This window comes from Serinus canaria, chromosome 2 (assembly GCF_022539315.1).
Source record: "Serinus canaria isolate serCan28SL12 chromosome 2, serCan2020, whole genome shotgun sequence".
Classification (NCBI taxonomy): Eukaryota; Metazoa; Chordata; class Aves; order Passeriformes; family Fringillidae; genus Serinus; species Serinus canaria.
The window spans coordinates 28,521,267-28,533,523 of NC_066315.1; the positions used below are offsets into that span (position 1 = coordinate 28,521,267).

The 12,257-nt window shown below is 36.5% G+C and overlaps 1 protein-coding gene across 3 annotated transcripts in view; it reads right to left on the minus strand.

The window, feature by feature from the left end:
• The window catches only part of DGKB (diacylglycerol kinase beta), a 331,032-nt gene that overhangs the window by 87,268 nt on the left and 231,507 nt on the right, over positions 1-12,257 (minus strand). The gene's annotated exons all lie outside the window — the stretch shown is intronic.

Below are 12,257 nucleotides of genomic sequence, written 5' to 3' on the forward strand. Positions count from 1 at the left end.
TGATGGGCCAAGACCAACAGTGTGAGGTTCAACATGACCAAGAGCCAGGTCCTGCACTTTGGCCACAACAACCCCATGCAGTGCTACAGCCTAGGGGCAGAACTGCCAGAAAATGGCCCAGCAGAAAAGGACCTGGGGCTGCTGGTCAACAGCTGCTGAACAAGAGTGGCTGAATGCAGCTGCTGAATGCAGTGTGCCCAGACGGCCAAGAAGGCCAAGGGCAACTTGCCTGTACCAGGAACAGCGTGGCCAACGGGGGCAGGGATGAAATTCTTGCCCTGTACTCAGCAGTGGTGAGGCCACACCTCAAACGCTGTGTCCAGCTCTGGGCCTCTCAATTCAGGAAGAATATTGTGGAGCAAGTCCAGGGAAAGGCAACAAAGCTGTGAAGGGTTTGGAACACAAGTTCTGAGAGAGTGGCTGAGGGAGCTGTGGTTGTTTAGCCTGGAGGAAAGGAGGCTCAGGGGAGACCTTATTGCTCTCTACACTGCCTGAAAGGAGGGCGTAACTGGGGGGGGGGGGAAGGGGGTGTCAGTGTCTTTTCCCAGTCAACAAGTAACAGGACAAGAGGACCTGTGTCAAGCTGCTGGACATTAGGGAGAATTTCTTCACAGAATGGGTGATTATATATTGGAATGGGCTGCCCAGGGAAGTGGTGCTCACCATCCCTGAAGGTGTTTAGGGAATGACTGAACATGGCATTAAGTACCATGTCCTTGTTTGGTCATGGGTTGGACTCGATAATCTGATGATCTCAGAGTTATTTTACAAACTAATTCATTCTGTGAAGTAAAAATTTACAGCATATTATATGTCATAGACATTGCACTTTGTATTTCTTGTGCTAGAAATATCTGTATAAATTGGTTATTATCTAATTAAATACTCAATACTGTATAAAATATATAAAATTTCTGTTGCTAAAAAATGTTCAATGCTTTCTAAAATTCAATATAAAGAGTATTTTCACCAGGTCTCTCACAGTAGTTTTCAACAGACAACATATTTTCCATCTTTCCTTACAGTTCATAAATCTATTATCTAGGTAATTTTATACTTAGGTAAAAATGATTTCATTGCAGCACATAATATATATTAATAAGAATGTATGACTTTTTCTAATGTTCTTTTCTTTCTACTTCTGTCTTAACAATCATATAATTCCTGTTCTTCTTTATAATGAATCATACGCAAAGGTAAGGAAATAGCCAGTGGAGATGCACATCCATAAGAGATTTATGTGTGACTGGCATGATTTTAATAGAGACATCTTTGTCAATTTTTTCCTTTTTCCATTACCAACTGTACTTCTGGCAAATCTAAGTGTTAATCTCCTATGGCACAGAGCATAAGCAGAGGCCATACAGATAACTGCAGAAAAGCTAAAATCCTCTTAGACCAGTTCTACTTTTACACAATAAATAACATTTTCACATATCATAAAATGATACCACCCATGGTTGAAAAGCTACCCCATAAGTACTTATACCACTAAGTAATACTGAGAGATCACTTTAGCTGAATTTGACTCCATTTTCTTTTATGCTTTATAACAGTTTTGCACTGTAGCTCAGAGTTGTCCATTCAGTTGGGCTGCAACCTCCACTACCCACCTGCCTGTCCCCCTTCTTCCAGTTCTTTGCCCAATTTTCTCAAAACTCTCTGCAGCTCCTTCCAGCTGTAATTTTCATCCCTTGCCTATTCAGTTCTGGTCCTGCCTTCAGCTCTGCTCTCACGTATGGCCAAGAAACCATTCCTGGACACCTTGCTCTGACCATTTTTAGTAGTAAACATAAGTCATGAAAAGCTGCAAAAGGGCCTTGCAGTACTTAGTGACTGGGGTATAAAAATGTAGATGACATTTAATGTGGATAAATTTAAAGTGACGCATAGACAAAAATAACAAAATAATTCTAATTTTACAAAGAGGAATTCTCAGTGACAAAGTCTAGGTCTACAAATAGATGAATTACAATTTCATCTCAACAGGGGGATTAATGGTGGGGGAGAAAGGAAACCACTTCTTATCTCGGGCTCCAACTATCCATTTGGATTGTAATATTAGTACTTCTGAACACCAGTAAATTCACACACTTCAGACAGGTACTGATGTTCCCAAATATCATCTGTTTTCTGTATATTTGCAGACAAAATGTGCAATGAATTCACTGGAGGCCTGTGCACTGTTTCCTGATATTGCTGAGCTACAGATCAAGATGTAATTTGTTCAAGTTTCTGAGAGAAATAGTAGACAGACTGGAACTGTCTGCTAGGGTTATAACAAAAAAACCAAAAAAACCCAAAAACCAAAAAGACCCAAAACCCAAAAAAAACAAAACAAAAACAAAAACAAACCCAAAAACCACAAGAGCAACACCAGGTTGATAATCATACACACAAGCCAGTCTTATGTGCTATGAAACCTGTTCTTGTTTTATGATGCCTTTATTGCATACTCTCCTTACACTTTGAATTCCAGCAGAGAACCTACTACTAATATCTATATGAAGGAATATTTTATCCTAAAATAGAAGCAAAAATTTCCATATTGAAATGTAAACAACACACCCAAAAATTTTTAAGATCTTTGGAGCATGTGCTAGGTGCTATAACACAAGAGGAACTTTTGAGTTGTCCCTCAGGCTGCTTTGTGGAGATATGTAGCAAGAAGTTATTGAGGAAAATAAAAAGTATTTTCTCCAGAGTTACAGAAAAGTGGCTTACTCAACTGAGACTAATTATTGGATGTTAAGCTACAGCAACTGTTATGAAACCTAGCTGTTATAAAAAATTGTGATACCTGACTGACATAGTTTACAAGATATTTCTCCATGAAAGAGGATACTGTTTCTGGTCTGTGACAGTAATATCTGTTTTAAATATGGATTTCTGTTAAGTTTCCCAAAATATTCACCTAAAAAGTGTCTTCATTATAGATGTGATTTAATCTGTCATTTTGCTCCTCTAAATAAACACTTCTGTTACACTTCTTAAATCCTTCATGTCCATTCACCATCATGAAGATTTCTGCTCTTAGCATTTTACTTATTTTTATGCTTATATTTCTCTTCAGTTTCCTTCCCAAATTCCCCAGTCTTGGGAGCAGATGCTGAGGCACCAATGACTCATTAATCTCAAGAGGTTTTTTATCATGAACAAAAATAAAGTCTGTGAACAGTTCTACATTTACTAGCCTTGGTCATGAGAACCAACAAAGCTCATTGAACAAAAGCAAAAAAAAAGAAAAAAAGAAAAAAGCAAAAAAAGCCCTCTCTGCATATATTAGAATAGACCTACTATCTCAGAGCAAGGACACTGACCTCCACATTTTATCTTATTACATCAGAGGAAAAAACCAATATTCCTTTCCCTCACCCACTAATATGGATATGTAAAAACAGACAGGATGCTAGGTACACTAAGTAGTACGTGTAAGATATTTCAGAGGTTCAGGGACAGGTTTGAAGGAGGAACTCCTCATGGGCTGCTTCATATGCACAACTGTAACTTTGTTTTAGAAAACTAGCAAACTAACAATCATACAAACCAGTTTTGTTTCCCTGTAAAGAAGGGGATGGTATGTAATGAAATAACCTTTTTCTCTAGCCTATACTTTAACTCATTGAAAAGCTGAAGTATCTCAATACTTTCTATTTGAGTCCTGCCAAAAGAATCCTTCATTACCATAAAGTACTTGAATCACCATGCTTTATACCATTCCCAAGTAGGACACAATGAGAAGACTAGGTGAAAGGAAAAAGAAGTAAACCATTAAATGTTGTAAGGCAAATAATGAGCATCTCTTCTGTGACCACACAAAGCAGAAAATCAGACTGTGTAGAAGAGCTCTGACTAAATCTTTCTCCTTATTATTCCTGCACAAATATTTCAACCTTACAGGCTTAAACCTTTACAGGTTGAACTCTGCCTCTCTGGGATTCAGAGGAGTTAAAAATTTATTTTTCTACTGAAGAGCTGGTTTATGAGTTTAGGAAGCCTTACCCATTTCAAGTATCATCTCCTGATTCCACCTCTATGAGAACTCTGCCTCTAAGAAGGAGCTGGTGTGCCTGGGATTTAGTTTAACACCACACTTCAGCATGTCAATGCATTTGTCTGCCTGTGAAGTAGGAAGACACTGCATTTACCTCCAAGACAAAAAACATCTACTCAATGAAACTGAAGGTGTGAATTACCAGGCCTAAGTAAGCAGAATTTCTCTCCAGGCTTCATTGCGAGAAATAACTGGTTCTCCACTGACTATAGTGAGAGCACTGACATCTAGTTCATATGTGGGTAGACACTTTTGAGTCCTAGCTTAAGCTCTCTAATCTGAAACTGGAAACCTATCTTGTTTCAAAACAATCTAGACAGAAGACTGTCCTCTCCCAAGACCCTCAACATAAAAGAAGTCTCATTATTTCTCACTTTACTTGCTAAAAGAGAATTTACACAACATATCCTTGCAAGTATTTAGATGCATCTAAGCAATCTTATAGCTATGGATTTTCCTAACTAACCACAGAAGAATCCAAAATCTGAACCCAACCTACCAGTGTTCCCTGTAGCACATCCAATTCAAAAGCTAACACAAGCTGTCCCTTCTCTCTTGTCTCACCTTCAAGGAATTTTAAAATAGGCATGGAACCTGTCTTTCTCTTGGGAAAATGCAGGGACGCTCTGCTACCTGCCTTCCTACCAAAGGGTTGAAGCACAGCTGCTGGATCTCAGGTGCAGATCATTCAGGAGGCAACAGGAAGGTGAAACACGTGGGACAAGCTTCATTCTTTTTGTGAAAAAAAAAAAGTTCATAGTTAAATAACTGTACACTACTTTCTATTTTATAGAGTATGATGGGATGAGTTTTGCTTTTAAAAGGCCACTGATTTTTTAAAAACCTGAAAATATTATGATTAATGCTATATTTGTGAGTCTATATTTTTAGGCAACTTTTTTCCCCTGAAGATTGAACGCAGTCATCAGCTGTGGTTAAAAATGCTGTTCTGTAAATGTGCAGAGACTTCAGAATGCATTTTTAGTGTGACAGAAGGTCTTTACTTAGTAGAAATCAGGACTTAGCATTGAAAATGCACATGGTAGCTGTATAAATAATAAATTCTACTACTATAATTACTTACCATCTTATCCTTCACAATAAAAATTTAGAAAACATTTTACATTGAACAGCACCTTAAAGGACAAGGCAGATTGCCAGGCAGAGAGAAAAGCTAAAAGAATATAGTGGTTTTGTTCCTCTGTACAAAGCTGTGTGACCAAGGATCATCCCTCCAAAAACTCTGTTGGATTATCAGCAAATAACATTTCTGTACCCATCTAATGGTTTCAGTTATTAGATGGCCAAAGTGAGACCACTTATTCTTTACTCCTGTGCTCCACTAAAATTCAAAATACATGCAAAGAAGCAGAAATCAATTAATTTTTCTAAAGCACATTTAGAGTAAATCTGTAAAATTTTTCCTTATGTACCTTTCATGGAATGTCCTTGTGATTGTATACATTTCACTTTGAAGAAGTCTAAACAGACCCTTTTTACAGGAATATACACAAATATCACTTTAAAAAATCGGCCTTTCTAATTTTTTATAGTCATATACTACAAGAATCATAATTTAGCACCAATGTCTACTAGGATTCTTTTCTGCACTCAGAGAATTTGTGAGGAATCAACCTTTATGGGCGATAATTCTAAGCTCTCAAGCCTAGTAATTAGACCTGTGCTTCTGCCTAAATTATATTTGTCTAGTTCAGTGCCTTTGATTTTACTTTTTACACTACAGCTCCATATTGCATTTCTAATCATTACTTCACCCCAGCTTTTTAAAATCTCTCACAGCTCCATGCTACCAGCTGTTGTTTTCTTTCCTAATGCACTTCACTTGTAAAGAAGAAAAAAATAAATCTAAACCCAACAAAAACCTCCCAGATTTAGAATTCTTTGAACCTCATCCTTACTCACTGCTTTTCATCTCCTGAAATAAATGGAAGTAATCATTCTGTGCCTTAAATTCAGTAATACTTTAGGACTTAAACTTGTTAAGGAAATGGAACATGGGGAATGACAATACTGTCGTTTGGGGGCATTGATCTGATTTCTTAAAATTTGCATAATTTGGACTCTATTTCAGTATAAAATTTTGTAATTTTAGGTGAGATAATACTTTTATAGCTAACTAGCTAAGTCAGATCAACCAACTCTTGAATGAAAGGTAAAATATATCTAACCTATAATTCATTCTAGTTCAATCATTCTATAGATTTAATCTAAAAAGTAACAACAAAAACCAACTGCCAATGACAAAATGAACAGAAAAGTTTATATTAAATGGGCATATTTTCAAAATCACTTCATGCTATTTGACATACAGAAAACATCAGCTGCACAGCTTCTGCTAATATACATAGCTTTTTTTGAACCATATATACTCAATAACTAATTTCAAATTACCAGCACATAAAATGCTGTATCACAGTTTGCTCTAGTTACAGAACTGTAGCTAACACTTCCACTGACACTTGGATAAAGTCACAGAAGATAGGCTTGTCTTTCTTTCAAAAAACCAAATTTTAAGAGTGCAATAAAGCCTAAAAGCCTAGCATCTCAGGTCTGCAAAATGTATTCTGCCATAAACTTTTTAAGGCTGAAGAAAAGGGCAAGTGAACTTTTTCGAATCTTAACAAACAAAAAAGCTTAAAGAAACCATATAGGAAGAAGTCTGTAAAATTTTCTGCTTGAGACTTCAAAAAACCATGTACTAAATTCTGATATTAGAACTTAGTGTGCTGACTACAAAACACATACTTAAAATAAAAAGTAAGTTCTATCACACTTTTTCAGTTTTCCAACAGGGAACACACACTAATCCACCATCTTTCATTTTTGTGTATATTGCAGAACTAGGATGAAGTACACACTGAATTTTTAGCTTTTCCATGGTTTGTGGGCATCAATTCACAAGCTTAGAGGCAGTAAAAATTATTATTGTGGTGCAAAGTCCTAATGACCACTACCTCACCGTAATGCTATTTTTCTGTTGTTCAGGGGTTTTCCCAGAGAATGGGAAGATAGTTGAACATTTCTTCTTCCCATCAGTTTTCAGCTGTGTAGCATGGTGTGAAGGCTGGACCAGATGTCTCAGCATAGAGTTAAGGACTTAGCTGGTAGGAGAGGTAGCATATTACACATGTAGGATTTGAAATGTACCTTCCAGATTTAAAAGATGCCCATTTCCACATTTCTGTGAAATGCCTAGAGCTGACTGTAATTCTAGTTTTCAAGTAACAGGAACCTGTTTCTGTGTTATGATATAAGCAGCTTATTAACCAAGTCTAACTCTCTTCAGAGAAAGGAGTGGGGAGGAGGAAAAAAGCCAAGCCTGTTTAGTTATAGCAGTGCTGTTTCCAATAAACAGAGATTATTCCATTAAAGCAGAACCAAGCAATGCTTTCTAAGGAAAAGTCTTATCTTTGCAAGTGGACTTTAAAGAAATGTTCCTGCACAATTTTCCTAAGTGGTAGCTATAGACCAAGTGTTGGGAATAAATATAAAATTGTGCTTTATCTCTAAACAGGATTATTATCACCATACCAGCTCTGCTCTTCTAAGTTTCATGAGAACACTTCAAAGAATGTTTTTGGCAAGACATTTTGTAAAATTACAGCACTAAACACTTGACAGACATTTGTATAAACCTATGACTTTTTCCAGACAGGTAAATATGAAATAAAAATCATAATATTATTTTCTTTAGATGTGTCTCTATATGTGGCAGTATGCTCAGGAACATTTCTTTAAGCTTGCCTGATTTTGAAAATACTTAATTGCAGCATTCTAGCTTGCTTTTTCTCTGAGTTGTTTCTTCGAGCTAGAGCTCAATTTGCTCTGAGTATGAAGTATCATGGGCAATTGTCACATGATAAATTACTGTTTTCATCCATCAAATATTAAAGCTGCTCACTACTGACCTTGAGCACTACTTACACTGCCAGAGCCATGGCCCTTTTCTAAGTCAGCAGGGTACAGCTGGCACAAATTCAGCCAAGCAATCAGCTTCATACTCCTTCACAAAAGTTAAGTCTTTTAAAAATGCTTTGTCTCACACAGCACAACCATAGGCTTGACCACGCTTGAGAAAGGTGTCCAACACCTGACTGCTCCTATCAAGGAGTATTACCTGCTCACATTGATTTGCAGCAAAGTATTTCTCAGTAAGCATTTCCACTTAACATTTACTCTCATGGAACCTGTGTAGTGGGAGATATTTACGAGTTGCTTTCAGCTTAAAAATAAATCACCTCTAATTCCTCTAAGCGAAATCAATCAAAAGTCTTTAAAAAATGGACTGGTTGTTTGGTCGATTCTGGCAGAAAAGTAAACAGCACTTCAGCTTTTCTCCACCATTAAGGTCTAAATGGCCTAGAAAGTAAATCAATATCTCCAGTCAGCCCTCTGGCTATTGTTTAGCCAGTAGATATGGATTTTCTCTAGCTTACTGCACTCCTTTGGGACTAACCTGTAATCCTCAGAGAGTAATAATAAGTTCATTATCTAGTTCAGCTCTCTGTTGTACATTTAAATGGACCACATCCATCAGCAGCACTTGTTAAAGGACAATGACATCCCATTCACCCTATTTCACAATGAAATACTTGCAATACCTGATGGAGAAAATTATTATAAAAACCTGATTTGTTGTCAGGTTATTAAAAATGAAATATCACAAAGGAGTTAAACAGTAAATAAGGATTTTTCCTTATGTAACATTGTTTCTTTGTTAATGAGCTAAATTGTGGTAAAGTTTATTTGTGTCATACATCATGCAATCTTTCATTATTCATATCAATCTGTTTCAAATATTTCTGGTTAAATACCACTACTAAGTAGGCAGCTGCCAGAACCAATCAGTATTTTTTTATCATTCTCGAACTACCAGATGTTTGCTGGACTAAAAGGATTTTCCCTCCCTCTTCCTAGAAGTGCACAAGAAATCTCTCTCATTTTTAAACACTGAAGTTTTAAAAGGCTTCACTCTCAGATCACAGGACCCACGCTCTGCTCTCAGCTAGAAAGAGTTACAGCCTCAGATCTGAGCACTGTTTCACTGTGTATGCACATTTTATCTGATAAACATACACATTCCATCACAGCATGACAAAATATAACATTAATTTTACAGCTTCTACATGCAACATTAAAAAAAAATCAAACTAGTAACTATTCTGTAGATGATCTGAGTATTAAGAAAACCACTTACTAGTTTCTATGACTAGTTCTGTACTGTAAGTCATGCACATGAACAGTTTTATCTGCTGGGGAATATGCTGCTTTTTATCTAAAGCTTCATACTCAGGAATATTCATAAAAATCACAGCCACAACAGTCAGAAGTTCTTTTCTCTAATTCAAGAATTATTAGGAAGAATGAAACACAAAAAGGATGGGGACTACTATTCAGGCAAGAGGTTTGAAGAGCAATAGCTTCTATAATATGTAACCATGCTTTTTTCTTTCAGAATTGCCTATCTGGATTTTAACCACATTTAGGTGAGTGACAGTCTTCAAATCAAAAGGAGAGCTGACAGAGTCCTAAATAAAGATTGAGGAATTGATCCTTAAAATGGATCTTCTAAATTTGGAGGTTAAGTTCAAACAGCAGTGCTATACAGAAGGACAAATGGAACTTTATGACATTGGAAATCCCCAAGAGGCAGCTTTAGTTTTCAGTGAGCTGCTGTTGGTACTGGGATCACCACTAGGTGACAGCTGGGAAGCACCCAGAGTTCCCCAGCTCTGGGGACAGCTCTGCTATGTTCTAAAGCAATTCACTTGGTTTGGTGAAGTTTTTAGACCACTCCACACAGCACTATAGTGAAAATCAATAGAACTTAAGTTCGCAAGTACACGTTACTTTGAAAATATCTGTTAATATTGTGTGAAATAATGCTTATACACTCTAAAAATGGAGCTTTAAGGTCTTCTGAATGTCACTAATCTTTGGCAGAGAAAAGTGTCTGGTGGAAAGACAAATCAAAGAGATCAAAGCCATAGAATGGAGTGCCTGAAAAAGCATCCCAAAAGATGTTCTCCCAGAATTCTTCGCAAACGTTGGTTCTTGTACTCGCTCTTTTAGTATGCAAGTCATAAATCAAAAAGAAATATCCCTACTTTTTCATAGGACATGGGGATTCACATTATCCTCAAGTGATGCAACTGATATTCTAGGAGGGTTTATTTGTTTGCATTTGGTATCGTTAGTGTGGGATTCTGTTCCCCTTGTTATGGTTGTTCTCATGGAACTGTAAAGGCCTTGACTTGTGAGACAATGCTTTCACCAGCTCATTACCTTGACTGATAAGCATTTGTATTCTTCATTCCTAAATCAAATCTACCTACTTGCAGCTTCTGTGCCTTTGAATACCTTCATCTACTAAAACAAACAAACCTTACAATTTTTACAAATGAGTAAGACCTCATGCAGATACTTGCTATGGTCATCTCATAATTTATCTTCTCCTTTTTATGATGAATGACTAGTATTCAACTGTTTCGTGTGTTTTCCTTTAACAATTTCTTTCTTTAAGTAATTTTGCAGCTTTTTCAGAAACCTTTGCAATTTCAATAGTCTTTTAAACACTGGGCATTAGGATTGCATAAAACTGCACTATTCTCATGAAAACCACATGAATTTTAAAGAATCACCTTCCTACATCTCACTGCCCTGTTCATAAAGCCAAAGCCCTTATTTCATCTTCAAGTTACAGAATCACTCTCAAAAGCTCCTGTTCAGTTCATTCTCAGGCATGACTGTCTAGTACTTTGCTAAGTCATTGTTCTCTAAACTAAAAGTTCATCATTCTCCACATGACCTACCTCTGTGTTTTCTAGATACCTGACCATCCATGTAGCTATTTTTAAAACAATTTCACACACAACTGTTGACATTTCTCCAATATTACTTAACATTCTTTGTTTCTTTCTATGTCTTCTTACAGCTTTCTGACAGAGACATTATGTTCTGCTGTAAGAAATACCTGAAGTCTGTATAAACTGCATAAAAGTATATACTAGCAATTACTTCTATGAGTTAGCTTGTGTAGGCTTGTATTGAATAACACAAGTATAAGAAAGTATTAGAAACAAAAAAAAATTAATTTTGTCTTTCTTCTACCATATTACAGACTCCTTTCAGTCAATATACTTTTAATCTCCTGTTATGTTAAAAAGTTCTGAAACATAAATCCTGTTTAAGAAACTAAAACCTTTAAGATATCTCTTTGATATAGTATCTTCTGTGTTCAGTTCTATATCGTTATCTCACACTTATTTAATGCTAGATTTGTGCAGGAACTAAATCTCTAAAAAATCTGCTCTATTTTGTGCAATTTTAATACTTTCAATTTTAATACTAATAACTAGTATGGACACTTACACCCTAACATCTTGTATCTGGAATGAAATCTGACCCTGCTAATTCAAAAATCAAATTTGCACCAGTTTCAATGAGGTCAGGGTCTCAGTCTTGATCTTTCATGGCATTAGCATAATGCACTCTTGAATCTGATTTTAGCATTCTTCTTCCCTTTGCATAATGCACATTTGTAAAACCCCTTTTTTCATTTTGTTTAACTAGAGAGCAAATTAAAAATAAATTAATTTGGTTATTTTTAAATGTTAAGAAAATAAACTCTGTATAAAGATTCTCTTATTTCTTCACTTATCTGTTCCTGCAGTCATTCAGATCTACAGCAGAATGTTTTACCCAAATTCTAAGACTTGGGAATGCAACATTTTTTCAAACCTTTGCTGATGAGGTGTCACAAGACACCCAAAGTTACCCATAGCTAAAAGTTCAAACAGAGGATTGACTGTTCAGAGCTGATCAGCATTTTCAGTTGATCAATATATGAGTGGAAATTTTATGTTACAGATAAAAGAGAAAATCAGGACTCTCACCAATGAACAGAAAGCACCATGGCATCAACAGAACAGGAGCATTACGACAGCTTAAAGTTTGTGACAACAATTCTTCCTGCTGGAAATTGTTTAAAATTGACACTTTTCCTAGTGCAAAGACTCACAGGTAGCCCAAACTCAAGATGCACCTGTTTTTCTTTGCTGCACATAGAGAATTTGAGAGAGTGGCACATATCAGCAGTGTGCTCCTAGAGGGCTGGCTAGAGCTGCACAGCCAGTCCTGACAGCCTTAAAGCACTGAGGGACATGTAGACAGGAGAGGTGAT